We start from the raw sequence: 26,278 nt of genomic DNA on the forward strand, positions 1-26,278 counted from the left end.
GTAACGTTTGTAAACGTTTTGTTCGGGTTGAATCGCTAAAAAGGTGAAACGTTTGGATTTGATTTGTAACGTTTTATACGTTTGGCTTAAATTACTAAAAAGGGAAAACGTTTGGATTTGTTTTGTAACATTTGTAAACATTTGGCTCAAATTGCTAAAAAATGTGAAACATTTGGAATTGTTTCGTTACGTTTGTAAACGTTTGTCTTAAATCGCAAAAAAGGTGAAAGGTTTGGATTAAATCGCTAAAATGGTGAAACGTTTGGGTTTGTTTTGTAACGTTTGTAACCGTTTGGCTCAACTTGTTGAAAACGCGAAACGTTTGGATTTGTTTTGTTACGTTTGTAAATGTTTGGCTCAAATTGCTAAAATGTGAAACGTTTGGATTTGTTTCGTAATGTTTGTAACCTTTTTGTTTTGTTTGTAACGTTTGTAAACGTTTGGCTTAAATTGCAAAATGTTTGGCTTCAATTGCTAAAAAGGTAAAATGTTTGGATTTATTTCGTAATGTTTTAAACGTTTGGATTTGTTTCGTAATGTTTGTAAATGTTTGGCTTAAATCGCAAAAAAGGTTTGGCTACAATTGCTAAAATAGGTGAAACGTTTGGATTTGTTTCGTAACGTTTGTAAACGTTTGCCATAAATCGCTAAAACGGTGAAACGTTTGGATTAAATTGCTAAAAAGGTGAAACGTTTGGATTTGTTTCGTAACGTTTGTAAACGTTTTGTTCGGGTTGAATCGCTAAAAAGGTGAAACGTTTGGATTTGATTTGTAACGTTTTATACGTTTGGCTTAAATTACTAAAAAGGGAAAACGTTTGGATTTGTTTTGTAACATTTGTAAACATTTGGCTCAAATTTCTAAAAAATGTGAAACATTTGGAATTGTTTCGTTACGTTTGTAAACGTTTGTCTTAAATCGCAAAAAAGGTGAAAGGTTTGGATTAAATCGCTAAAATGGTGAAACGTTTGGGTTTGTTTTGTAACGTTTGTAACCGTTTGGCTCAACTTGTTGAAAACGCGAAACGTTTGGATTTGTTTTGTTACGTTTGTAAATGTTTGGCTCAAATTGCTAAAATGTGAAACGTTTGGATTTGTTTCGTAATGTTTGTAACCTTTTTGTTTTGTTTGTAACGTTTGTAAACGTTTGGCTTAAATTGCAAAATGTTTGGCTTCAATTGCTAAAAAGGTAAAATGTTTGGATTTATTTCGTAATGTTTTAAACGTTTGGATTTGTTTCGTAATGTTTGTAAATGTTTGGCTTAAATCGCAAAAAAGGTTTGGCTACAATTGCTAAAAAAGGTGAAACGTTTGGATTTGTTTCGTAAAGTTTGTAAACGTTTAACATAAATCGCTAAAAAGGTGAAACGTTTGGATTAAATTGCTAAAAAGGTGAAACGTTTGGATTTGTTTCGTAACGTTTGTAAACTTTTGGTTTGGATTAAATAGTTAAAAAGGTGAAACGTTTGGCTTAAACGTTTGGCTTAAATCGCTAAAAAGGGGAAATGTTTGGATTTGTTTCGTAACTTTTGTAAACGTTTGGCTTAAATCACTAAAATGGGGAAACATTTGGATTTGTTTCGTAACGTTTGTAAATGTTTGGCTTAAATTTTTAAAAAGGTGAAACGCTTGGATTTGTTTCGTAACGTTTGTAAACGTTTGGCTTTAATCGCTAATATGGGGACACGTTTGTATTTGTTTTGTAACGTTTGTAAACGTTTTGCTTAAATCGCTAAAAAAGTGAAAGGTTTGGTTTTGTTTCGTAACGTTTGTAAACATTTGGCTTAAATTGCTAAAAAGGTGAGACGCTTGGATTTGTTTCTTTGCGTTTGTAAACGTTTGGCTTAAATCGCTAAAAATGTGAAACGTTTGGATTTGTTTCATAATATTTTAAATGTTTGATTTTGTTTCGTAACATTAATAAACGTTTGGCTTAAATCGCCAAAAATGTGAAACGTTTGGATTTGTTTCGTAACGTTTGGCTTAAATCGCTAAAAATGTGAAACATATGGATTTGTTTCGTAACGATTGTAAACGTTTGGCTTAAATCGCTAAAAATGTGAAACGTTTGGTTTTATTTTGTAACGTTTGTTAACGTTCGACTTAAATCGCTAAAAAGGTAAATCGTTTGGATTTGTTTCGCAACGTTTGTAAAAGTTTGGCTTAAATCGCTAAAAATTCGAAACGTTTGGATTTTTTTCGTAACGTTTTTAAACGTTTGGCTTAAATCACTAAAAAGGTGAAACATTTGGATTTCTTTCGTATCGTTTGTAAACGTTTCTCTTAAATCACTAAAATGGGCAAACGTTTGAATTTGTTTCGTAACGTTTGTAAACGTTTGGCTTAAATCACTAAAAAGGTGAAACGTTTGGATTTGTTTCGTAACGTTTGGCTTGAATCGCTTAAAATTTGAAACGTTTGGAAATGTTTCGTAATGTTTGTAAACGTTTGGCTTAAATCGCTAAAAAGGTGAAACACTTGGATTTGATTCGTTACGTTTGTAAACGTTTGGCTTAAATTTCTAAAAAGGTGAAACGCTTGGATTTGTTTCGTAAAGTTTGTAAACGTTTGGCTTCAATCGCTAAAAATGGGAAACGTTTGGATTTATTTCGTAACGTTTGTAACGTTTGGGTTTGTTTCGTAATGTTTGTAAACGTTCGGTTTAAATCGCTAAAAAGATGAAATGTTTGGATTTGTTTCGTAAAGTTTGTAAACGTTTGGATTAAATTGCAAAAAAGGTGAAACGTTTGAATTTATTTTGTAACGTTTTAAACATTTGGTTTTGTTTCTTAACGTATATAAACGTTTGGCTTAAATCGTTAAAAAGGGGAAACGTTTGGATTAGTTTCGTAACGTTTGTAACCATTTGGCGTAAATGGCTAAAAAGGTGAAACGCTTGGATTTGTTTCGTAGCGTTTGTACACGTTTGGCTTAAATCGCTAAAAATGTGAAACATTTGGATTTGTTTCGTAACGTTTTAAACGTTTGGTTTTGTTTCGTAACTTTTGTAAACGTTTGGCTTAAATCGCTAAAAATGTGAAACGTTTGGATTTGTTTCGTAACGTTTGTAAACGTTTGGCTTTAATCGCTAAAAATGTGAATCATTTGGTTTTGTTTCATAACTTTGTAACCGTTCGGCGTAAATGGCAAAAATGGCGAAACACTTGGATTTGTTTCGTAGCGTTTGTAAACGTCTGGCTTAAATCGTTAAAAATGTGAAACGTTTGTATTTGTTTCGTAACATTTTAAACGTTTAGTTTTGTTTCGGAACGTTTGTAAACATATGGTTTATATCGCCAATAATGTGAAACGTTTGGATTTGTTTCGTAACGTTTGTAAACATTTTGGCTTAAATCGATAAAAACGTGAAACATTTGGTTTTTTTTCGTAACATTTGTAAACGTTGGGCTTAAATCGCTAAAAAAAGAAACGTTTGGATTTGTTTCGAAACGTTTGTAAACGTTCTTCTTAAATCGCTAAAAAGACAAAACGTTTGGATTTGTTTCGTAACATTTGTAAACTTTTGGCTGAAATCGCTAAAAATGGGAAACGTTTGGTTTTCTTTAGTAACGTTTGTAAACGTTTGGCTTCAATCGCAAAAAAGGTGAAACGTTTGGTTTTATTACGTAACGTTTGTAAACGTTTCGCTTAAATCGCTAAAAAGTTGAAACGTTTGGATTTGTTTCGTAACGTTTGTAAACGTTTGGCTTAAATTGCTAAAAAGGGGAAACATTTGGATTTGTTTCGTGTCGTTTGTAAATGTTTGGCTTAAATCGCTAAAAATGTGAAATGTTTGGATTTGTTTTGAAACGTTTTAAACGTTTGGTTTTGTATCGTAACGTTTGTAAAAGTTTTGCTTAAATCGCTAAAAAGATGAAACGTTTGGATTTGTTTCGTAACGTTTGTAAATGTTTGGCTTTGTTTCATAACGTTTGTAAATGTTAGGCTTAAATCGCTAAAAATGTGAAACATTTGGATTTGTTTCGTAACGTTTTAAACGTTTGGTTTTGTTTCGTAACGTTTGTAAATGTTTGGCTTAAATTGCTAAAAAGGAGAAACGCTTGGATTTGTTTCATAACGTTTGTAAACGTTTAGATTAATTTGCTAAAAAGGTTAATCGCTTGGATTTGTTTCGTAATGTTTGTACACGTTTAGCTTAAATTGATGAAAAGGTGAAACATTTGAATTTGTTTCGTAATGTTTGTAAATGTTTGGCTTAAATTCCTAAAAAGGGGAAATGCTTGTATTTATTTCGTAACGTTTTAAATGTTTGGTTTTGTTTCGTAACGTATATAAACGTGTGGCTTAAATCGCGAAAAAGGCGAAACGTTTGGATTTGTTTCGTAACATTTGTAACAGTTTGGCTTAAATGGCCAAAAAGGTGAAATACTTGAATTTGTTTCCAAGCGTTTGTAAACGTTTCGATTAAATCGCTTAAAATGTGAAACGTATGGATTTGTTTCGTAACGTTTGTTAACATTTGGCTTAAATCGGTAAAAATGTGAAACGTTTGGTTTTGTTTCGAACGTTTGTAAAAGTTAGGTTTAAATCTCTAAAAAGGTAAAACGTTTCGATTTGTTTCAAAACGTTTGTAAACGTTCGGCTTAAATCGCTAAAAAGGTGAAACATTTGGATTTGTTTCGTAACGTTTGTAAACGTTTGGCTTAAATCGCTAAAAAGGTGAAACATTTGTTTTGGTTTCCTAATGTTTATATACATTTGGCTTCAATCGCTAAAAAGTTGAAAACGTTTGGTTTTGTTTCGTAACGTTTGTAAATGTTTGCCTTAAATCACTAAAAAGGGGAAACGTTTGGATTTGTTTCGTAACGTTTGTAAATGTTTGGCTTAAATCGCTAAAAAGGGGAAACATTTGGTTTTGTTTCGTAGCGTTAGTAAACATTTGGCTTAAATCGCTAAAAATGTGGCACGTTTGGTTTTGTTTCGTAATGTTTGTAAACATTTGGCTTCAATTGCAGAATAGGTGAAACGCTTGGATTTGTCATAACGTTTGTAAACGTTTGGCTTTGTTTCGTAACATTTCTAAATGTTTTGCTTAAATCGGTAAAAATGTGAAACGTTTGGATTTGTTTCGAAACGTTTGTAAATGTTTAACGTAAATCGCTAAGAAGGTGAAAAGTTTGATTTTGTTTCGTAACGTTTATAAATGTTTGGCTTAAATTGCTAAAAATGTGAAACGTTTGGATTTGTTTCGTAAGTTTTAAACGTTTGGTTTTATTTCATAACGTTTATAAACGTTTGGCTTAAATCGCTAAAAAGGTGAAACGTTTGGCATAAATTGCTAAAAAGGTGAAATGCTTGGATTTGTTTCATAGCGTTTGTAAATATTTGGCTTGAATTGCTAAAAATGTGAAACGTTTGGATTAGTTTCGTAACGCTTTAAAAGTTTGGTTTTGTTTCGTAATGTTTATAAACATTTGGCTTAAATCGTTAAAAATCCGAACGTTTGGTTTTGTTTTGTAACGTTTGTAAACGTTTGGCTTAAATCGCAAAAAGGTGAAATCGTTTGGATTTTTTCAATAACATTTGTAAACGTTAGGCTTAAATCGCTAAAAAGGTGAAACGTTTGGATTTGTTTCGAAACGTTCGTAAACGTTCGGCTTAAATCGCTAAAAAGGTGAAACGTTTGAATTTGATTTTCTAATGTTTGTAAACGTTTGGCTTAAATCGCTAAAAAGGTGAAACATTTGGTTTTGTTTCGTAATGTTTGTAAACGTTTGGCTTCAATCGCTAAAAAGGCGAAACGTTTGTAAACGTTTGGCGTAAATCGCTAAAATGGGGAAACGTTTGGATTTGTTTCATAACGATTGTAAAGGAATGGCTTAATTCGCGAAAAGGGGAAATATTTGTATTTGTTTCGTGACGTTTGTAAACGTTTGGCTTAAATAGATAAAAATATGAAACGTTTCGTTTAGTTTCGTAACATTTGGCTTAAATCGGTAAAAAGGTGAAACGTTTGGCTTTGCTTTGTAATGTTTGTAAACGTTTGGCTCAAATTGCTAAAAAGCTGAAACGTTTGGATTTGTTTTGAATCATTTGTAAACGTTTGGCGCAAATTGCTAAAAAGGGGAAACGTTTGGATTTGTTTCGTAACGTTTATAAACGTTTGGTTTTGTTTTGTAACGTTTGGCTTAAATCGCTAAACGTTTGGCTTGAATCGCTAAAAAGGTAGAACGTTTTGATTTGTTTCGTAACGTTTTAAACGCTTGAATTTGTTTCGTAATGTTTGTAAACGTTTGGCTTATATTGCTAAAAAGGTTTGGCTACAATCGCTAAAAAAGGTGAAACGTTTGGATTTGTTTCGTAACGTTTGTAAACGTTTGCCATAAATCGCTAAAACGGTGAAAAGTTTGCATTAAATTGCTAAAAAGGTGAAACGTTTGGATTTGTTTCGTAACGTTTGTAAACGTTTTCCATAAATCGCTAAAACGGTGAAACGTTTGGATTAAATTGCTAAAAAGGTGAAACGTTTGGATTTGTTTCGTAACGTTTGTAAACGTTTTGTTCGGGTTGAATCGCTAAAAAGGTGAAACGTTTGGATTTGATTTGTAACGTTTTATACGTTTGGCTTAAATTACTAAAAAGGGAAAACGTTTGGATTTGTTTTGTAACATTTGTAAACATTTGGCTCAAATTGCTAAAAAATGTGAAACATTTGGAATTGTTTCGTTACGTTTGTAAACGTTTGTCTTAAATCGCAAAAAAGGTGAAAGGTTTGGATTAAATCGCTAATATGGTGAAACGTTTGGGTTTGTTTTGTAACGTTTGTAACCGTTTGGCTCAACTTGTTGAAAACGCGAAACGTTTGGATTTGTTTTGTTACGTTTGTAAATGTTTGGCTCAAATTGCTAAAATGTGAAACGTTTGGATTTGTTTCGTAATGTTTGTAACCTTTTTGTTTTGTTTGTAACGTTTGTAAACGTTTGGCTTAAATTGCAAAATGTTTGGCTTCAATTGCTAAAAAGGTAAAATGTTTGGATTTATTTCGTAATGTTTTAAACGTTTGGATTTGTTTCGTAATGTTTGTAAATGTTTGGCTTAAATCGCAAAAAAGGTTTGGCTACAATTGCTAAAAAAGGTGAAACGTTTGGATTTGTTTCGTAACGTTTGTAAACGTTTGCCATAAATCGCTAACACGGTGAAACGTTTGGATTAAATTGCTAAAAAGGTGAAACGTTTGGATTTGTTTCGTAACGTTTGTAAACGTTTTGTTCGGGTTGAATCGCTAAAAAGGTGAAACGTTTGGATTTGATTTGTAACGTTTTATACGTTTGGCTTAAATTACTAAAAAGGGAAAACGTTTGGATTTGTTTTGTGTAAACATTTGGCTCAAATTGCTAAAAAATGTGAAACATTTGGAATTGTTTCGTTACGTTTGTAAACGTTTGTCTTAAATCGCAAAAAAGGTGAAAGGTTTGGATTAAATCGCTAAAATGGTGAAATGTTTGGGTTTGTTTTGTAACGTTTGTAACCGTTTGGCTCAACTTGTTGAAAACGCGAAACGTTTGGATTTGTTTTGTTACGTTTGTAAATGTTTGGCTCAAATTGCTAAAATGTGAAACGTTTGGATTTGTTTCGTAATGTTTGTAACCTTTTTGTTTTGTTTATAACGTTTGTAAACGTTTGGCTTAAATTGCAAAATGTTTGGCTTCAATTGCTAAAAAGGTAAAATGTTTGGATTTATTTCGTAATGTTTTAAACGTTTGGATTTGTTTCGTAATGTTTGTAAACGTTTGGCTTAAATCGCAAAAAAGGTTTGGCTACAATTGCTAAAAAAGGTGAAACGTTTGGATTTGTTTCGTAAAGTTTGTAAACGTTTAACATAAATCGCTAAAAAGGTGAAACGTTTGGATTAAATTGCTAAAAAGGTGAAACGTTTGGATTTGTTTCGTAACGTTTGTAAACGTTTGGTTTGGATTAAATAGTTAAAAAGGTGAAACGTTTGGCTTAAACGTTTGGCTTAAATCGCTAAAAAGGGGAAATGTTTGGATTTGTTTTGTAACGTTTATAAACGTTTGGCTCAAATTGCTAAAAAGGGGAAACCTTTGTATTTGTTTCGTAACGTTTGTAAACGTTCGGCTTAAATCGTTAAAAAGGTGAAACGTTTGGATTAAATAGCTAAAAAAGTGAAACTTTTGGGTTTTTTTGTAACGTTTGTAAGGGTTTGGCTCAAATTGCTAAAAAGGTGAAACATTTGGATTTGTTTCGTAACGTTAGTAAACGTTTGGCTCAAATTGCTAAGAAGGTGAAACGTTTGGATTTGTTTCGTAACGTTTGTAAATGTTTGGTTTTGTTTTGTAACATTTGTAAATGTTTGGCTTCAATCGCTAAAAAGGTAAAATGTTTGGATTAGTTTCATCACATTTTAAAGGATTGGATTTGTTTCGTAACATTTGTAAGAGTTTGGCTTAAATTACTAAATAGTTGAAAAACTTGGTTTTGTTTCGTAACGTTTGTAAACGTTTGGCTTAAATCGGTAAAAATGTGAAACGTTTGGATTTGTTTCGTAACGTTTGTAAATGTTTCGCTTAAATCGAAAAGGTGAAACGTTTTGGTTTGTTTCATAACATTTGTAAACGTTTGGCTTAAGTCGCTAAAATGGGTAAACGTTTGGATTTGTTTCGTAATTTTTGTAAACATTTGGCTTACTAAAAAGGTGAAACGCTTGGATTTGTTTCGTAACGTTTGTAAACGTTTGGCTTAAATCGCTTAAATGGGGAAATGTTTGGATTTGATTCGTATCGTTTGTAATTGTTTAGCTTAAATCGCTAAAAATATGAAATGTTTGGTTTTGTTTCGTAAGGTTTGTAATCATTCGGCTTAAATCGCTAAAAATGTGAAATATTTGGATTTGTATTGTGACGTTTAAAACGTTTGGTTTTGTTTCGTAACGTTTGTAAACGTTTGGCTTAAATTGCTAAAAAGGGGAAACGTCTAGATTTGTTTCGTAACATTTGTACGGCTTAAATCGCAAAAAATGTGAAACGTTTGGTTTTGTTTTGTAACGTTTGTAAACGTTTGGCTTCAATCGCTAAAAAGGTGAAACGTTTGTAATTGTTTCGTAACGTTTTAAAAGTTTGGTTTTGTTTTGTAACGCTTTAAACGCTTGGATTTGTTTTGTAACGTTTGTAAACGTTTGGCTTAAATCGCTAAACGTATGGTTTCCATTGCTAAAAAGGTAAAACGTTTCGATTTGTTTTGTAACGTTTCAAACGCTTGAATTTGTTTCGTAATATTTGTAAATGTTTGGCTTATATTGCTAAAACGGTTTGGCTACAATTGCTAAAAAGGTGAAACATTTGGATTTGTTTCGTAACATTTGTAAACGTTTGGCAAAAATCGATAAAACGGTGAAACGTTTGGATTAAATTGCTAAAAAGGTGAAACGTTTGATTTGTTTCGTAACGTTTGTACACGTTTGGTTAGGATTAAATCGTTAAAAAGGTGAAACGTTTGGATTTGATTTGTAACGTTTGTAAACGTTTGGCTTAAATTGCTTAAAAGGGGAAACGTCTGGATTTTTTTTGTAACGTTTGTAAACATTTGGCTGAAATTGCTAAAAAATGTGAAACATTTGGATTTGTTTCGTTACGTTTGTAAACGTTTGGCTTAAATCGCTAAAAAGGTGAAACGTTTGGATTAAATCGCTAAAAAGGGGAAACATTTGGGTTTGTTTTGTAATGTTTGTAACTGTTTGGCTCAAATTGCTAAAAACGCGAAATGTTTGGATTTGTTTTGTTACGTTTTTAAACGTTTGGCTCAAATTGCCAAAAATGTGAAACGTTTGGATTTGTTTCGTAACGTTTGTAACCTTTTGGTTTTGTTTTGTAACGTTTGTAAACGTTTGGCTTAAATCGCTAAACGTTTGGCTTCAATCGCTAAAAAAGTAAAATGTTTGGATTTATTTCGTAATGTTTTAAACACTTGGATTTGTTTCGTAATGTTTGTAAACATTTGGCCTAAATCTCAAAAAAGGTTTGGCTTCAATTGCTAAAAAAGGTGAAACGTTTGGATTTGTTTCGTAAAGTTTGTAAACATTTAACATAAATCGCTAAAAAGGTGAAACGTTTGGATTAAATTGCTAAAAAGGTGAAACGTTTGGATTTGTTTCGTAACGTTTGTAAACGTTTGGTTTGGATTAAATAGTAAAAAAGGTGAAACGTTTGGATTTGATTTGTAAAGTTTGTAAACGTTTGGCTTAAATCGCTAAAAAAGGGAAATGTTTGGATTTGTTTTGTAACGTTTATAAACGTTTCGCTCAAATTGCTGAAAAGGGGAAACGTTTGTATTTGTTTCGTAGCGTTTGTAAATGTTTGGCTAAATCGTTAAAAAGGTGAAACGTTTGGATTAAATAGCTAAAAAGGTGAAATTTTTGGGTTTGTTTTGTAGCGTTTATAAACGTTTGGCTCAAATTGCTAAAAAGGCGACACGTTTGGATTTGTTTCGTAACGTTAGTAAACGTTTGGCTCAAATTGCTAAGCAGGCGAAACGTTTGGATTTGTTTCGTAACGTTAAAAAATGTTTGGTTTTGTTTTGTAACGTTTGTAAACGTTTGGCTTCAATCGCTAAAAAGGTAAAACGTTTGGATTTGTTTCATCACGTTTTAAAGGCTTGTATTTGTTTTGTAATGTTTGTAAGGGTTTGGCATAAATTACTAAATAGTTAAAAAATTTGGTTTTGTTTCATAACGTTTGTTAACGTTTGGCTTAAATCGCTAAAAATATGAAACGTTTGGATTTGTTTCGTAACGTTTGTAAATGTTTGGCTTAAATCGCTAAAAGGTGAAACGTTTGGGTTTGTTTCATAACATTTGTAAACGTTTAGCTTAAGTCGCTAAAATGGGTAAACGTTTGGATTTGTTTCGTAATGTTTGTAAACATTTGGCTTAAATTGCTAAAAAGGTGAAACGCTTGGATTTTTTTCGTAACGTTTGTAAACGTTTGGCTTAAATCGCTGAAATGGGGAAACGTTTGGATTTGATTCGTAGCGTTTGTAAACGTTTATCTTAAATCGCTAAAAATATGAAACGTTTGGTTTTGTTTCGTAAGGTTTGTAATCATTCGGCTTAAATCGCTAAAAATGTGAAATATTTGGATTTGTATTGTAACATTTGAAACATTTGGTTTTGTTTCGTAACGTTTGTAAACGTTTGGCTTAAATCGCTAAAAAGGTGAAATGTTTGGATTTGTTTTGTAACGTTTGGCTTAAATCGCTAAAAAGGTGAAACGTTTGGCTTTGCTTTGTAATGTTTGTAAACATTTGGCTCAAATTGCTAAAAAGGTGAAACGTTTGGATTTGTTTTGTATCATTTGTAAACGTTTGGCTCAAATTGCTAAAAAGGGGAAACGTTTTGATTTGTTTCTTAACGTTTATAAACGTTTGGTTTTGTTTTATAACGTTTGTAAACGTTTAGCTTAAATCGCTAAACGTTTGGTTTCAATCGCTAAAAAGGTAAAATGTTTCGATTTGTTTTGTAATGTTTTAAACGCTTGAATTTGTTTCGTAATGTTTGTAAACGTTTGGTTTATATTGCTAAAAAGGTTTGGCTACAATCGCTAAAAAAAGTGAAACGTTTGGATTTGTTTCGTAGCGTTTGTAAACATTTGACATAAATCGCTAAAACGGTGAAACGTTTGGATTAAATTGCTAAAAAGGTGGAACGCTTGGATTTGTTTCATAACGTTTGGAAACGTTTGGTTCGGATTAAATCGCTAAAAAGGTGAAACGTTTGGATTTGATTTGTAACATTTGTAAACGTTTGGCTTAAATTGCTAAAAAGGGGAAACGTTTGGATTTGTTTTGTAACGTTTGTAAACATTTGGTTGAAATTGCTAAAAAATGTGAAACATTTGGATTTGTTTCGTTACGTTTGTAAACGTTTGGCTTAAATCGCGAAAAAGGTGAAAAGTTTGGATTAAATAGCTAAAAAGGTGAAACGTTTGGGTTTGTTTTGTAACGTTTGTAACCGTTTTGCTCAAATTGCTGAAAACGCGAAACGTTTGGATTTGTTTTGTTACATTTGTAAACATTTGGTTTAAATTGCTAAAAATGTGAAACATTTGGATTTGTTCCGTAACGTTTGTAACCTTTTGGTTTTGTTTTGGAACGTTTGTAAACGTTTGGCTTAAATCGCTAAACGTTTGGCTTCAATCGCTAAAAAGGTAAAATGTTTGGATTTATTCCGTAATGTTTTAAACGCTTGGATTTGTTTTTTAACGTTTGTAAACGTTTGGCTCAAATTGCTAAAAAGGGGAAACGTTTGGATTTGTTTTGTACGTTTGTAAACGTTTGGCTTAAATCGCTAAAAAGGTGAAACGTTTGGCTTTGCTTTGTAATATTTGCAAAAGTTTGGCTCAAATTGCTAAAAAGGTGAAACGTTTGGATTTGTTTTGTATCATTTGTAAACGTTTGGCTCAAATTGCTATAAAGTTGAAACGTTTGGATTTGATTTGTACGTTTGTTAACGTTTGGCTTAAATCGTTAAGAAGAGGAAACGTTTGGATTTGTTTTTTAAAGTTTGTAAACGTTTGGCTCAAATTTCTAAAAAGGTGAAACGTTTGGATTTGTTTTGTACGTTTGTAAACGTTTGGCTTAAATCCCTAAAAAGGCGAAACGTTTGGCTTTGCTTTGTAATGTTTGTAAACGTTTGGCTCAAATTGCTAAAAAGGTGGACCGTTTGGAATTGTTTTGTATCATTTGTAAACCTTTGGCTCAAATTGCTAAAAAGGGGAAACGTTTGGATTTGTTTCGTAACGTTTATAAACGTTTGGTTTTGTTTTGTAACGTTTGTAAACGTTTGGCTTAAATCGCTAAACGTTTGGCTTCAATCCCTAAAAAGGTAAAACGTTTCGATTTGTTTCGTAAAGTTTTAAACGCTTGAATTTTTTTCGTAATGTTAGTAAACATTTGGCTTATATTGCTAAAAAGGTTTGTCTACAATCGCTAAAAAAGGTGAAACGTTTGGATTTGTTTCGTAACGTTTGTAAACGTTTGGCATGAATCGCTAAAACGGTGAAACGTTTGGATTAAATTGCTAAAAAGGTGAAACGTTTGGATTTGTTTCGTAACGTTTGTAAACGTTTGGTTCGTATTAAATCGCTATAAAGGTGAAACGTTTGGATTTGATTTGTAACGTTTGGCTTAAATTGCTAAAAAGGGGAAACGTTTGGAATTGTTTTGTAACGTTTGTAAACATTTGGCTCAAATTGCTAAAAAATGTGAAACATTTGGATTTGTTTCGTTACATTTGTAAACGTTTGGCTTAAATCGCGAAAAAGGTGAAAAGTTTGGATTAAATCGCTAAAAAAGTGAAACGTTTGGGTTTGTTTTGTAACGTTTTTAACCGTTTGGCTCAAATTGCTGAAAACGCGAAACGTTTGGATTTGTTTTGTTACATTTATAAACGTTTGGCTCAAATTTCTAAAAATGTGAAACGTTTGGATTTGTTCTGTAACGTTTGTAACCTTTTGGTTTTGTTTTGTAACGTTTGTAAACGTTTGGCTTAAATCGCTAAACGTTTGGCTTCAATCGCTAAAAAGGTAAAATGTTTGGATTTATTTCGTAATGTTTTAAACGCTTGGATTTGTTTCGTAATGTCTGTAAACGTTTGGCTTAAATCGCAAAAAAGTTTTGGCTTCAATTGCTAAAAAAAGGTGAAACATTTAGATTTGTTTCGTAAAGTTTGTACACGTTTAACATAAATCACTAAAAAGGTGAAACGTTTGGATTAAATTGCTAAAAAGGTGAAACATTTGGATTTGTTTCGTAATGTTTGTAAACGTTTGGTTTGGATTAAATAGTTAAAAAGGTGAAACGTTTGGATTTGATTTGTAAAGTTTGTAAACGTTTGGCTTAAATCGCTAAAAGGGGAAATGTCTGGATTTATTTTGTAACGTTTATAAACGTTTGGCTCAAATTGCTAAAAAGGTGAAACGTTTGTATTTGTTCCGTAACGTTTGTAAACGTATGGCTTAACATTAAAAAGGTGAAACGTTTGGATTAAATAGCTAAAAAGGTGAAAATTTTGGGTTTGTTTTGTAACGTTTGTAAACGTTTGGCTCAAATTGCTAAAAAGGTGAAACGTTTGGATTTGTTTCGTAACGTTAGTAAACGTTTGGCTCAAATTCCTAAGAAGGTTAAACGTTTGGATTTGTTTCGTAACGTTTATAAATGTTAGGTTTTATTTTGTAACGTTTGTAAACGTTTGGCTTCAATCGCTAAAATGGTAAAACGTTTGGTTTTGTTTCGTAACGTTTGTAAGGGTTTGGCTTAAATTACTAAATAGTTGATAAATTTGGTTTTGTTTCGTAACGTTTGTAAACGTTTGGCGTAAATCGCTAAATATGTGAAACGTTTGGATATGTTTCGTAACGTTTGTAAATGTTTGGCTTAAATCGCTAAAAGGTGAAACGTTTGGGTTTGTTTCATAACATTTGTAAACGTTTGGCTTAAGTCGCTAAAATGGGTAAACGTTTGGCTTGGTTTCGTAATGTTTGTAAACATTTGGCTTAAATTGCTAAAAAGCTGAAACGCTTGGATTTGTTTCGTAACGTTTGTAAACGTTTGGCTTAAATCGCTGAAATGGGGAAACGTTTGGATTTGATTCGTAGCGTTTGTAAACGTTTAGCTTAAATCGCTATAAATATGAAACGTTTGGTTTTGTTTTCGTAAGATTTGTAATCATTCGGCTTAAATCGCTAAAAATGTGAAATATTTGGATTTGTATTGTAACGTTTGAAACTTTTGGTTTTGTTTCGTAACGTTTGTAAATGTTTGGCTTAAATCGCTAAAAAGGTGAAACGTTTAGATTTGTTTCGTAACGTTTGTAAACGTTCGGCTTAAGTCGCAAAAAATGTGAAACGTTTTGTTTTGTTTCGTAACGTTTGTAAACGTTTGGCTTCAATCGCTAAAAAGGTGAAACGTTTGTATTTGTTTCGTATCGTTTTAAAAGTTTGGTTTTGTTTTGTAACGCTTTAAACGCTTGGATTTGTTTTGTAACGTTTGTAAACGTTTGGCTTAAATCGCTAAAAAGGTGAAATGTTTGGATTTGTTTTGTAACGTTTGGCTTAAATCGCTAAAAAGGTGAAACGTTTGGATTTGTTTCGTATCATTTGTAAATGTTTGGATTTTTTTGTAGCGTTTGTAAACGTTTGGCTTAAATTGCTAAGAAGGTGAAACGTTTGGATTTGTTTTGCAACGTTTCGCATAAATCGCTAAAAAGGTGAAATGTTTGGATTAAATTGCTAAAAAGGTGAAACGTTTGGATTTGCTTCGTAGCGTTTGTAAACGTTTGGTTTGGATTAAATTGCTAAAAAGGTGAAGCGTTTGGATTTGATTTGTAAAGTTTCTAAACGTTTGGCTTAAATCGCTAAAAAGGTGAAACTTTTGAATTTGTTTCGTAACGTTTGTTAACGTTTGGATTTGTTTTTTAACGTTTGTAAACGTTTGGCTCAAATTGCTAAAAAGGTGAAACGTGTTGATTTGTTTTGTACGTTTGTAAACGTTTGGCTTAAATCGCTAAAAGGGTGAAACATTTGGCTTTACTTTGTAATATTTGTAAACGTTTGGATTTGATTCGTAGCGTTTGTAAACGTTTAGGTTAAATCGCTATAAATATGAAACGTTTGGTTTTGTTTTCGTAAGGTTTGTAATCATTCGGCTTAAATCGCTAAAAATGTGAAATATTTGGATTTGTATTGTAACGTTTGAAACGTTTGGTTTTGTTTCGTAACGTTTGTAAATGTTTGGCTTAAATCGCTAAAAAGGTGAAACGTTTAGATTTGTTTCATAACGTTTGTAAACGCTCGGCTTAAATCGCAAAAAATGTGAAATGTTTGGTTTTGTTTCGTAACGTTTATAAACGTTTGGCTTCAATCGCTAAAAAGGTGAAACGTTTGTATTTGTTTCGTAACGTTTTAAAAGTTTGGTTTTGTTTTGTAAAGCATTAAACGCTTGGATTTGTTTTGTAACGTTTGTAAATGTTTGGCTTAAATTGCTAAAAAGGTGAAATGTTTGGATTTGTTTTGTAACGTTTGGCTTACATCGCTAAAAAGGTGAAACGTTTGGATTTGTTTCGTATCATCTGTAAATGTTTGAATTTGTTTCGTATCGTTTGTAAACGTTTGGCTTAAATTGCTAAGAAGGTGAAACGTTTGGATTTGTTTTGCAACGTTTGTAAACGTTTCGCATAAATCGCTAAAAAGGTGAAATGTTTGGATTAAAATGCTAAAAAGGTAAAACGTTTGGATTTGCTTCGTAGCGTTTGTAAACGTTTGGTTTGGATTAAATTGCTAAAAAAGTGAAGCGTTTGGATTTGATTTGTAAAATTTGTAAACGTTTGTCTTAAATCGCTAAAAAGGTGAAACGTTTGGATTTGTTTTGTACGTTTGTAAACGTTTGGCTTAAATCGCTAAAAAGGTGAAACATTTGGCTTTGCTTTGTAATATTTGTAAACGTTTGGCTCAAATTGCTAAAAAGGTGAAACGTTTGGATTTGTTTTGTATCATTTGTAAACGTTTGGCTCAAATTGCTAAAAAGGGGAAACGTTTGGATTTGTTTTGTACGTTTGTTAACGTTTGGCTTAAATCGCTAAAAAGGGGAAACTTTTGGATTTAATTTTCAACGTTTGGCTAAAATTGCTAAAAAGGTGAAACGTTTGGATTTGTTTTGTACGTTTGTAAACGTTTGGCTTAAATCCCTAAAAAGGCGAAACGTTTGGCTTTGCTTTGTAATGTTTGTAAACGTTTGGCTCAAATTGCTAAAAAGGTGAAATGTTTGGATTTGTTTTGTATCATTTGTAAATCTTTGGCTCAAATTGCTAAAGAGGGGAAACGTTTGGATTTGTTTCGTAACGTTTATAAACGTTTGGTTTTGTTTTGTAACATTTGTAAACGTTTGGCTTAAATCGCTAAACGTTTGGCTTCAATCCTTAAAAAGGTAAAACGTTTCGATTTGTTTCGTAACGTTTAAAACGCTTGAATTTGTTTCATAATGTTAGTAAACGTTTGGCTTATATTGCTAAAAAGGTTTGACTACAATCGCTAAAAAAGGTGAAACGTTTGGATTTATTTCGTAACGTTTGTAAACGTTTGGCATAAATCGCTAAAACGGTGAAACGTTTGGATTAAATTGCTAAAAAGGTGAAACGTTTGGATTTGTTTCGTAACGTTTGTAAACGTTTGGTTCGTATTAAATCACTAAAAAGGTTAAACGTTTGGATTTGATTTGTAACGTTTGTAAACGTTTGGCTTAAATTGCTAAAAAGGGGAAACGTTTGGATTAGTTTTGTAAAGTTTGTATACATTTGGCTCAAATTGCTAAAAAATGTGAAAGATTTGGATTTGTTTCTTTACGTTTGTAAATGTTTGGCTTAAATCGCGAAAAAGGTGAATAGTTTGGATTAAATCGCTAAAAAAGTGAAACGTTTGGGTTTGTTTTGTAACGTTTTTAACCGTTTGGCTCAAATTGCTGAAAACGCGAAACGTTTGGATTTGTTTTGTTACATTTATAAACGTTTGGCTCAAATTTCTAAAAATGTGAAACGTTTGGATTTGTTCTGTAACGTTTGTAACCTTTTGGTTTTGTTTTGTAACGTTTGTAAACGTTTGGCTTCAATCGCTAAAAAGGTAAAATATTTGGATTTATTTCGTAATGTTTTAAACGCTTGGATTTGTTTCATAATGTCTGTAAACGTTTGGCTTAAATCGCAAAAAAGGTTTGGCTTCAATTGCTAAAAAAGGTGAAACGTTTGGATTTGTTTCGTAAAGTTTGTAAATGTTTAACATAAATCGCCAAAAAGGTGAAACGTTTGGATTAAATTGCTAAAAGGTGAAACATTTGGATTTGTTTCATAACGTTTGTAAGCGTTTGGTTTGGATTAAATAGTTAAAAAGGTGAAACGGTTGGATTTGATTTGTAAAGTTTGTAAATGTTTGGCTTAAATCGCTAAAAAGGGGAAATGTTTGGATTTGTTTTGTAACGTTTATAAACGTTTAGCTCAAATTGCTAAAAAGGTGAAACGTTTGTATTTTTTTAGTAACGTTTGTAAACGTATGGCTTAAATTGTTAAAAAGGTGAAACGTTTGGATTAAATAGCTAAAAAGGTGAAAATTTTGGGTTTGTTTTATAACGTTTGTAAACGTTTGGCTCAATTTTTTAAAAAGGTGAAACGTTTGGATTTGTTTCGTAACGTTAGTAAACGTTTGGCTCAAATTTGTAAGAAGGTGAAACGTTTGGATTTGTTTCGTAACGTTTGTAAATATTAGGTTTTATTTTGTAACGTTTGTAAACGTTTGGCTTCAATCGCTAAAACGGTAAAACGTTTGGATTTGTTTCATCACGTTTTAAAGGCTTGGATTTGTTTCGTAACGTTTGTAAGGGTTTGGCTTAAATTACTAAATAGTTGAAAAATTTGGTTTTATTCGTAACGTTTGTAAACGTTTGGCGTAAATCGCTAAAAATGTGAAACGTTTGGATATGTTTCGTAACGTTTGTAAATGTTTGGCTTAAATCGTTAAATGGTGAAACGTTTGGGTTTGTTTCATAACATTTGTAAACGTTTGGCTTAAGTCGCTAAAATGGGTAAACGTTTGGGTGTTTTTTAATGTTTGTAAACATTTGGTTTAGATTGCTACAAAGGTGAAACACTTGGATTTGTTTCGTAACGTTTGTAAACGTTTGGCTTAAATCGCTGAAATGGGGAAACGTTTGGATTTGATTCGTAGCGTTTGTAAACGTTTAGCTTAAATTGCTATAAATATGAAACGTTTGGTTTTGTTTTCGTAAGGTTTGTAATCATTCGGCTTAAATCGCTAAAAATGTGAAATATTTGGATTTGTATTGTAACGTTTGAAACGTTTGGTTTTGTTTCGTAACGTTTGTAAATGTTTGGCTTAAATCGCTAAAAAGGTGAAACGTTTAGATTTGTTTCATAACGTTTGTAAACGCTCGGCTTAAATCGCAAAAAATGTGAAACGTTTGGTTTTGTTTCGTAACGTTTGTAAACGTTTGGCTTCAATCGCTAAAAAGGTGAAACGTTTGTATTTGTTTCGTAACGTTTTAAAAGTTTGGTTTTGTTTTGTAACGCTTTAAATGCTTGGATTTGTTTTGTAACGTTTGTAAACGTTTGGCTTAAATCGCTAAAAAGGTGAAATGTTTGGATTTGTTTTGTAACGTTTGGCTTAAATCGCTAAAAAGGTGAAACGTTTGGATTTGTTTCGTATTGTTTGTAAATGTTTGGATTTGTTTCGTATCGTTTGTAAACGTTTGGCTTAAATTGCTAAGAAGGTGAAACGTTTGGATATGTTTTGTAACGTTTGTAAACGTTTCGCATAAATAGCTAAAAAGGTGAAATGTTTGGATTAAATTGCTAAAAAGGTGAAACGTTTGGATTTGCTTCGTAGCGTTTGTAAACGTTTGGTTTGGATTAAATTGCTAAAAAGGTGAAGCGTTTGGATTTGATTTGTAAAGTTTGTAAACGTTTGGCTTAAATCGCTAAAAAGGTGAAACTTTTGAATTTGTTTCGTAACGTTTGTTAATGTTTGGCTTAAATCGCTAAAAAGGGGAAACGTTTGGATTTGTTTTGTACGTTTGTAAACGTTTGGCTTAAATCACTAAAAAGGCGAAACGTTTGGCTTTGCTTTGTAATGTTTGTAAACGTTTTGCTCAAATTGCTAAAAAGGTGAAACGTTTGGATTTGTTTTGTATCATTTGTAAACGTTTGGCTCAAATTGCTAAAAAGGGGAAAACGTTTGGCTTAAATCGCTAAACGTTTGGTTTCAATCCCTAAAAAGGAAAAACGTTTCAATTTGTTTCGTAACGTTTTAAACGCTTGAATTTGTTTCGTAATGTTAGTAAACATTTGGCTTATATTGCTAAAAAGGTTTGGCTACAATGGCTAAAAAAGGTGAAACGTTTGGATTTGTTTCGTAACGTTTGTAAACGTTTGGCATAAATCGCTAAAACGGTGAAACGTTTGGATTAAATTTCTAAAAAGGTGAAACGTTTGGATTTTTTTTCGTAATGTTTGTAAACGTTTGGTTCGGATTAAATCACTAAAAAGGTGAAACGTTTGGATTTGATTTGTAAAGTTTGTAAACCTTTGGCTTAAATTGCTAAAAAGGGGAAACGTTTGGATTTGTTTTGTAACGTTTGTAAACATTTGGCTCAAATTGCCAAAAAATGTGAAACATTTTGATTTGTTTCGTTATGTTTGTAAATGTTTGGCATAAATCGCTAAAAAGGTGAAACTTTTGGATTAAATCGCTAAAAAGGTGAAACGTTTGGGTTTGTTTTGTAACGTTTGTAGCCGTTTGGCTTAAATTGCTGAAAACGCGAAACATTTGGATTTGTTTTGTTACGTTTGTAAACGTTTGGCTCAAATTGCTAAAAATGTGAAACGTTTGAATTTGTTTCGTAACGTTTGTAACCTTTTTGTTTTATTTTGTAACGTTTGTAAACGTTTGGCTTAAATCGCTAAGCGTTTGGCTTCAATCGTTAAAAAGGTAAAATATTTGGACTTATTTTGTAATGTTTTAAATGCTTGGATTTGTTTCGTAATATTTTTAAAAGTTTGGCTTAAATCGCAAAAAAGGTTTGGCTTCAATTGCTAACAAAGGTGAAACGTTTGGATTTGTTTCGTAAAGTTTGTAAACGTTTAACATAAATCCCTAGAAAGGTGAAACGTTTGGATTAAATTGCTAAAAAGGTGAAACGTGTAATACCCCAAAATATTTTAAGATAATTACGTCGTGCCACGTGTCGGGATTTCCGATAAATTAAATTAAGGAGAATTTAATTTAATGATATCGGGAATTTAGAATAAATTCTAATAAGTTAGTTAGCGGGATTTGAGGATTTAACTTTGAAAATTAATATAAAATAAAATATAAATCCCGTGACGGATTTTATTTCGCCAAAGTCCGCGAAATAATTTATATTATTAGTGATAAAAGTTTCGAATCGATCGGAGATCGTTTAAAATTTGGACGCGAATAGGTTTTAGACTAAATTGCAACTTTTGAAAAGTTTCAAGGACCAAAGTGCAAATTAGCCAATGTATATATAAAACTTAAGCAAGAGGAATTCTCCAGAACCTATTCCTCGAATCATCAGTTCATTTTCCTTTCTCTCGCTCGTTTCGTACAGTTCGTCGCGCGGTTTTCGTTTCTCGTCCGTTTCTCACGTTCTATAACTCCAAACGATCGTATTTCGACGGGTAATCACGGTAAGCTTGACGTTTTACCGTTTCGTTGATTATATTTTGAGTTACATCGATTTAAAATTTTAGGCCACGAAACGAATATATCGTTTTAATCGATATTAGGATTGAATTATAGTGTTTTGGAGTTAGATTAAGCGTTTGGGGTGTGTTTGAGCGTTTTTGGATCGAAAGCACGTCGGAAAAGCCGAAAAATTGATTTTCGGGACGGAGTGTGCGGCATGCCCGCATAGCGGGGCGTGCGCCCGCATAGGGGGGGCGATGCGCCCGCATACTATGCGGGCGAGGCGCCCGCATACTATGCGGGCGAGGCGCCCGCATAGGCGGGGCGAGGCGCCCGCATATGCGGGGCGAGGCGCCCGCATATGCGGGCGATGCGGGCGCCTCGCCCGCAGCCCGCGTGAGTCGGCGACTCGCCCGCACCGTAAACTCGCCAATCGACCCGTTTTAAGAAAAATTCGTGTACGCGCATATCGAGTCTTGAGATTAATTAATACTCGATTAAATATCGATTAATTTGAGACGTTAACCTAACGAGGTTAAACGAGATTGCACTAGAAGTGATATTTTATCCATAAACGAGTTTGATACCGTTTATCGAGATAATCACGTGAGAAGCACGACGGTTAATGAAAGTTCAGTATGTCGAGTCTTGAGTCTAGAGTCAATCTTAGAATAGGATTCTAATACCAGTCAAATGTTTTAAAATTGTTTTAGATCCGGCGAGGCAAGAAGTAGCTGGACCAGTAGTTCGGGAAGCTTGACGTTCTAAAGCCTCGACGTATTTTTGGATAAGCGTTTTCTGTGAGTTTATACGATTTGCTTTTAAAGTATTTATTTAAGCAAATATTTTATATTGCTTTATGTTTGTTTAGCATGATTGCGATGCGAATTCTTTTTATGAGTTGCATATGCTTGATTTGAAACCAGTATTGATCCGATGGAACGTGCTACCTATTGGGCGACAATAGGACTGTGTGATCACCAGTTTTGATATGACTAAGCTGGGAGCTGATGATGAATATGAAATTTACCATTGGGTTTATGATTCTGATACGAGAGAGCACTCGGCTACGGTGTAGTCTGGAGTCCCCGTATCTAGTGGCTGGGCCACCAACGAGTTGGACTCGCAATTGATATTTACGATTGGGTTGATCGATTGATTATTAGTATGTTTGAGGATTAATGTTTCATTCGGATCCTGTACTTGGCTGCATATAATTGATTACAGTTTTATGTTTTGTTTGAATACTTATTAGTAAATGTATGAACTCACTCAGTATATCCCAATATACTGACCCCTCACAGATTTCCTTTTAGGATAAAGATGCTTTGAAGCAACGGACTTCTATCCTACTTCCAGAAGTCTATATTTTTTAGTATGTAAAGAAACAGTACTTTACTCTTAGAGCTGCAGTAGATAAATGTTTTGTAAACAGTTCTTAATATATAGTTTCTGTAAATATAACTTTAATGTTTTAAAGTTTTAAATGTTTTACGCTAGCTGCGTTTTTATGTTTGAAACTGCCAGAGGATATGTATGCATGGCATGTGTGATTATGCATGACACGTGTTTATGTATGTCATGCATGACGTATATGATTCGCGAAAAATTATTTTACGTTTTTAGGCTTGCTACGGGTTTCGGAGCAACCACTCCCATTCCCTAGCGCCGGTCTCGGGCCTGAGATTGGGTCGTGACAATGTTGGTATCAGAGCATGGTCCAGTTACCATTGCTTATGTCAGAAGAGTGATTGATTTTTCTAGGACTCTACTGCAGCACATAGGATTTGAGTCTTGTCTTTGTACGTATTCATTTGGTTTTCAAATTTTCAGCTTTCCCTCTAGGATGTGAGTTTGTTATACGGGTGCGTTTGCATGTGATGAGATGCGCGTTTAATTCGATATGCGGTTGCGATAATATGCGATTATATGGCTAAGTAACGCTGTTTGTCTTGGTCATGATGTCTGACCAAAGACAAGAAGTAGAGCGAGCTGCTGCTGCAGCGCGAAATGTTATAGAAGGGGCACATGACGTCCATCCAGAAGCTCAAGATGAGTCTTCTGTTCACGGAGGAGGTGGTGGCCAAGAGGCCCAGGCGCAGGCACCTGGAGTGCAAGCGCAAGCCCAGCAACCTAATGTTGTAGGTTTTGATCTGAATCAGTTTCTTACGGGAATTGCAGCTATGCAAGCGAATCAGGCTGAGGTGCAGAATATGCATCTTGAGCAACTACAGCAGCAACAGTTACGCAATGTGGCTTTCACGGACCGAGATATCGTCTTGGCTTATATGCGCCTCAAGCCAACTAAGTTTGACAGTTCAGGCGATGCTCTCAATTTCCTCGAAGAAGTAGAACGTAACGCTCAACGCCTGCAAGCTAATGAGAGATAGACCATCATTATGGTGGAAATGTCAATGAAAGGACCCGCGAAAGATTGGTTTCAGCAGCACATTCAGCCAACCATGGATACTATGACCTGGGCTGAATTTGCTAACCACTTCAGGGAATACTTTTTACCCTATGCAGTAACGGAGAGTTATCGTAGTCAGTGGTTGACCCTGAGTAGAGGCAATTGGTCTGTGCAAGAGTATGTGACGGAGTTTACCAGAGTGAGTAGGTTTACACCAGACCTGACTACAGACCCAGTCAGAGTGAACTCAAGGTTTGTAGAGGGTCTAGGAGCTGAATTTGTGAGTCTGACGTCTGATATCGGAAGAACCCTAGTGCAACTGATTGACAGTGCTAGGCAAATGGAAGTTTCTCTGATCCGTTTTGGAAAGATTCCCGATCCTTCCAATGTTGCGCTTGTGAGGAGTGATGTGTTTCGTAGCGTATAGAGCGCACCTACCCAATCATACGTTAGGAGTTATTCTCGACCCCCATCACGTCAGCAGAGAAATAAGAAAGCTCAGTATGGAACTAGAGTTAGTACTTCAGGAACCGGATTTAGTGCCAGATCGATGAGTGATAAGGGAGGCGGAGTTCCTTTATGTCTGAACTGTAATAGGAGACATTATGGCGCGTGCTACATTACTACTGGAGCATGTTTTAACTGTGGTCAACGGGGCCATTTTGCTAGAGATTGTCCGAGGCAGATGCCCCAGGGTTCGATGACTACTGTAATACAGCCTTCTTATCAGCAGCAGAGGACTGCACAGCAGGCAGCATCAGGGTACGATCAGACAGGAAGTACCTTCACTGGCCAGAGAGGCCGTGGTTATGCAAATCGAGGAGGCAGAAATGGCGGAGGACGCGGTACTGGCCAGACTTCCCAGGCTGGCGGGAGTCAACCCAGGGTCTTTGCACTGAATCCTCAGGAGGCTCAGGCTTCCAATGCTGTGGTCCAAGGTACCTTTCCTATCGCTTCTCAAGACGCACTAATTTTATTTGATCCGGGTGCTACGCATTCGTTTGTTTCGCCTAGCTTCGCTAGTAAGTTAGGAGTACAACCAGCTTATCTTAGGAATCCCTTATCCGTAGCTACTCCAGTCGGAGAGAGTGTGGAAGTTAGTATCGTTTACCCGTCTTGTCCTGTGAAAGTTCAAGGACGAGATTTGTTAGTTGACTTGATTTTACTCGAAGTATTAGCTTTTGACGTCATACTAGGAATGGATTGGCTAGCTCAGCACAACGCCAATGTAGATTGCCGGAAGAAGACGGTTACGTTTAACACGCCTGGAATTGAAGCGGTATCAATTCAGGGTGATAAGATGGAATCTTCTACGAGTATTATCTCAGCTATTAAAGCTTGTCGCATGTTAAAGAAGGGATGTCAAGGATTCTTGGCGATAGTACGAGACGTAGAGAAGAAAAGTGTAAACTTAAGTGACCTACCGGTTGTATCAGAGTATCCAGACGTTTTTCCAGAAGAATTACCTGGATTACCCCCAGATCGTGAGATTGAGTTTTGTATCGAATTGGCTCCTGGCACGAAGCCAATATCGATACCTCCTTATCGTATGGCGCCAGCAGAGCTCAAAGAACTTAAGGATCAGTTAGAAGAATTGTTTGATCGTGGTTTCATCAGACCAAGTGTATCCCCATGGGGTGCACCAGTGTTATTCGTGAAAAAGAAGGATGGATCGCTTCGATTATGTATCGATTATCGACAGCTGAACAAGGTAACGATTAAGAATAAGTACCCGTTACCTAGAATCGATGATTTGTTCGACCAATTACAAGGAGCAAAGTATTTCTCCAAAATCGACTTGAGATCAGGGTATCATCAGCTAAAGATTCGTGATGATGATGTTCAGAAGACCGCTTTTCGAACTCGATACGGTCATTACGAATTTCTCGTTATGTCATTCGGATTGACGAACGCCCCAGCAGCCTTCATGGAATTGATGAATAAGATATTCAAACTGTATTTGGATCAGTTTGTGATCGTATTTATTGACGATATTTTGATCTATTCACGTACAGAAGAAGAACACGCTCAGCATTTGCGGATAGTACTAAAGACGCTAAGAGAGCATCAGCTTTACGGAAAATTCTCGAAATGTGAATTTTGGCTAACGGAAGCGGCTTTCTTAGGTCATATCATTTCACAAAGCGGCATTAAGGTTGATCCAAAGAAGATTGAAGCGGTAATAGAATGGAAGCGGCCTGAATCAGTTACGGAAGTTAGAAGTTTCCTTGGTTTAGCGGGATATTACAGACGATTTGTACAGGAGTTTTCGAAGATCGTTGTACCTTTGACGAAGCTAACTCAGAAGAACATGAAGTTCAACTGGACGGACCAGTGTGAACTCAGTTTTCTGAAACTGAAAGAGTGTCTGACGACAGCACCAGTCTTAGCATTACCAGAAGGAACAGAAGGATTCACAGTTTACTGTGACGCGTCAAGAGTTGGACTAGGATGTGTCCTTATGCAACATGGTCGAGTAATAGCGTACGCGTCGCGATAGCTTAAGAAGCACGAAACGAACTACCCGACGTATGATCTGGAATTAGCAGCGGTGATTTTCGCGCTAAAGATCTGGAGACATTATTTATACGGCGCTACGTGCGAGATCTTTACAGATCATAAAAGTTTG

Source organism: Mercurialis annua, linkage group LG5 (assembly GCF_937616625.2).
Source record: "Mercurialis annua linkage group LG5, ddMerAnnu1.2, whole genome shotgun sequence".
NCBI lineage: Eukaryota > Viridiplantae > Streptophyta > Magnoliopsida > Malpighiales > Euphorbiaceae > Mercurialis > Mercurialis annua.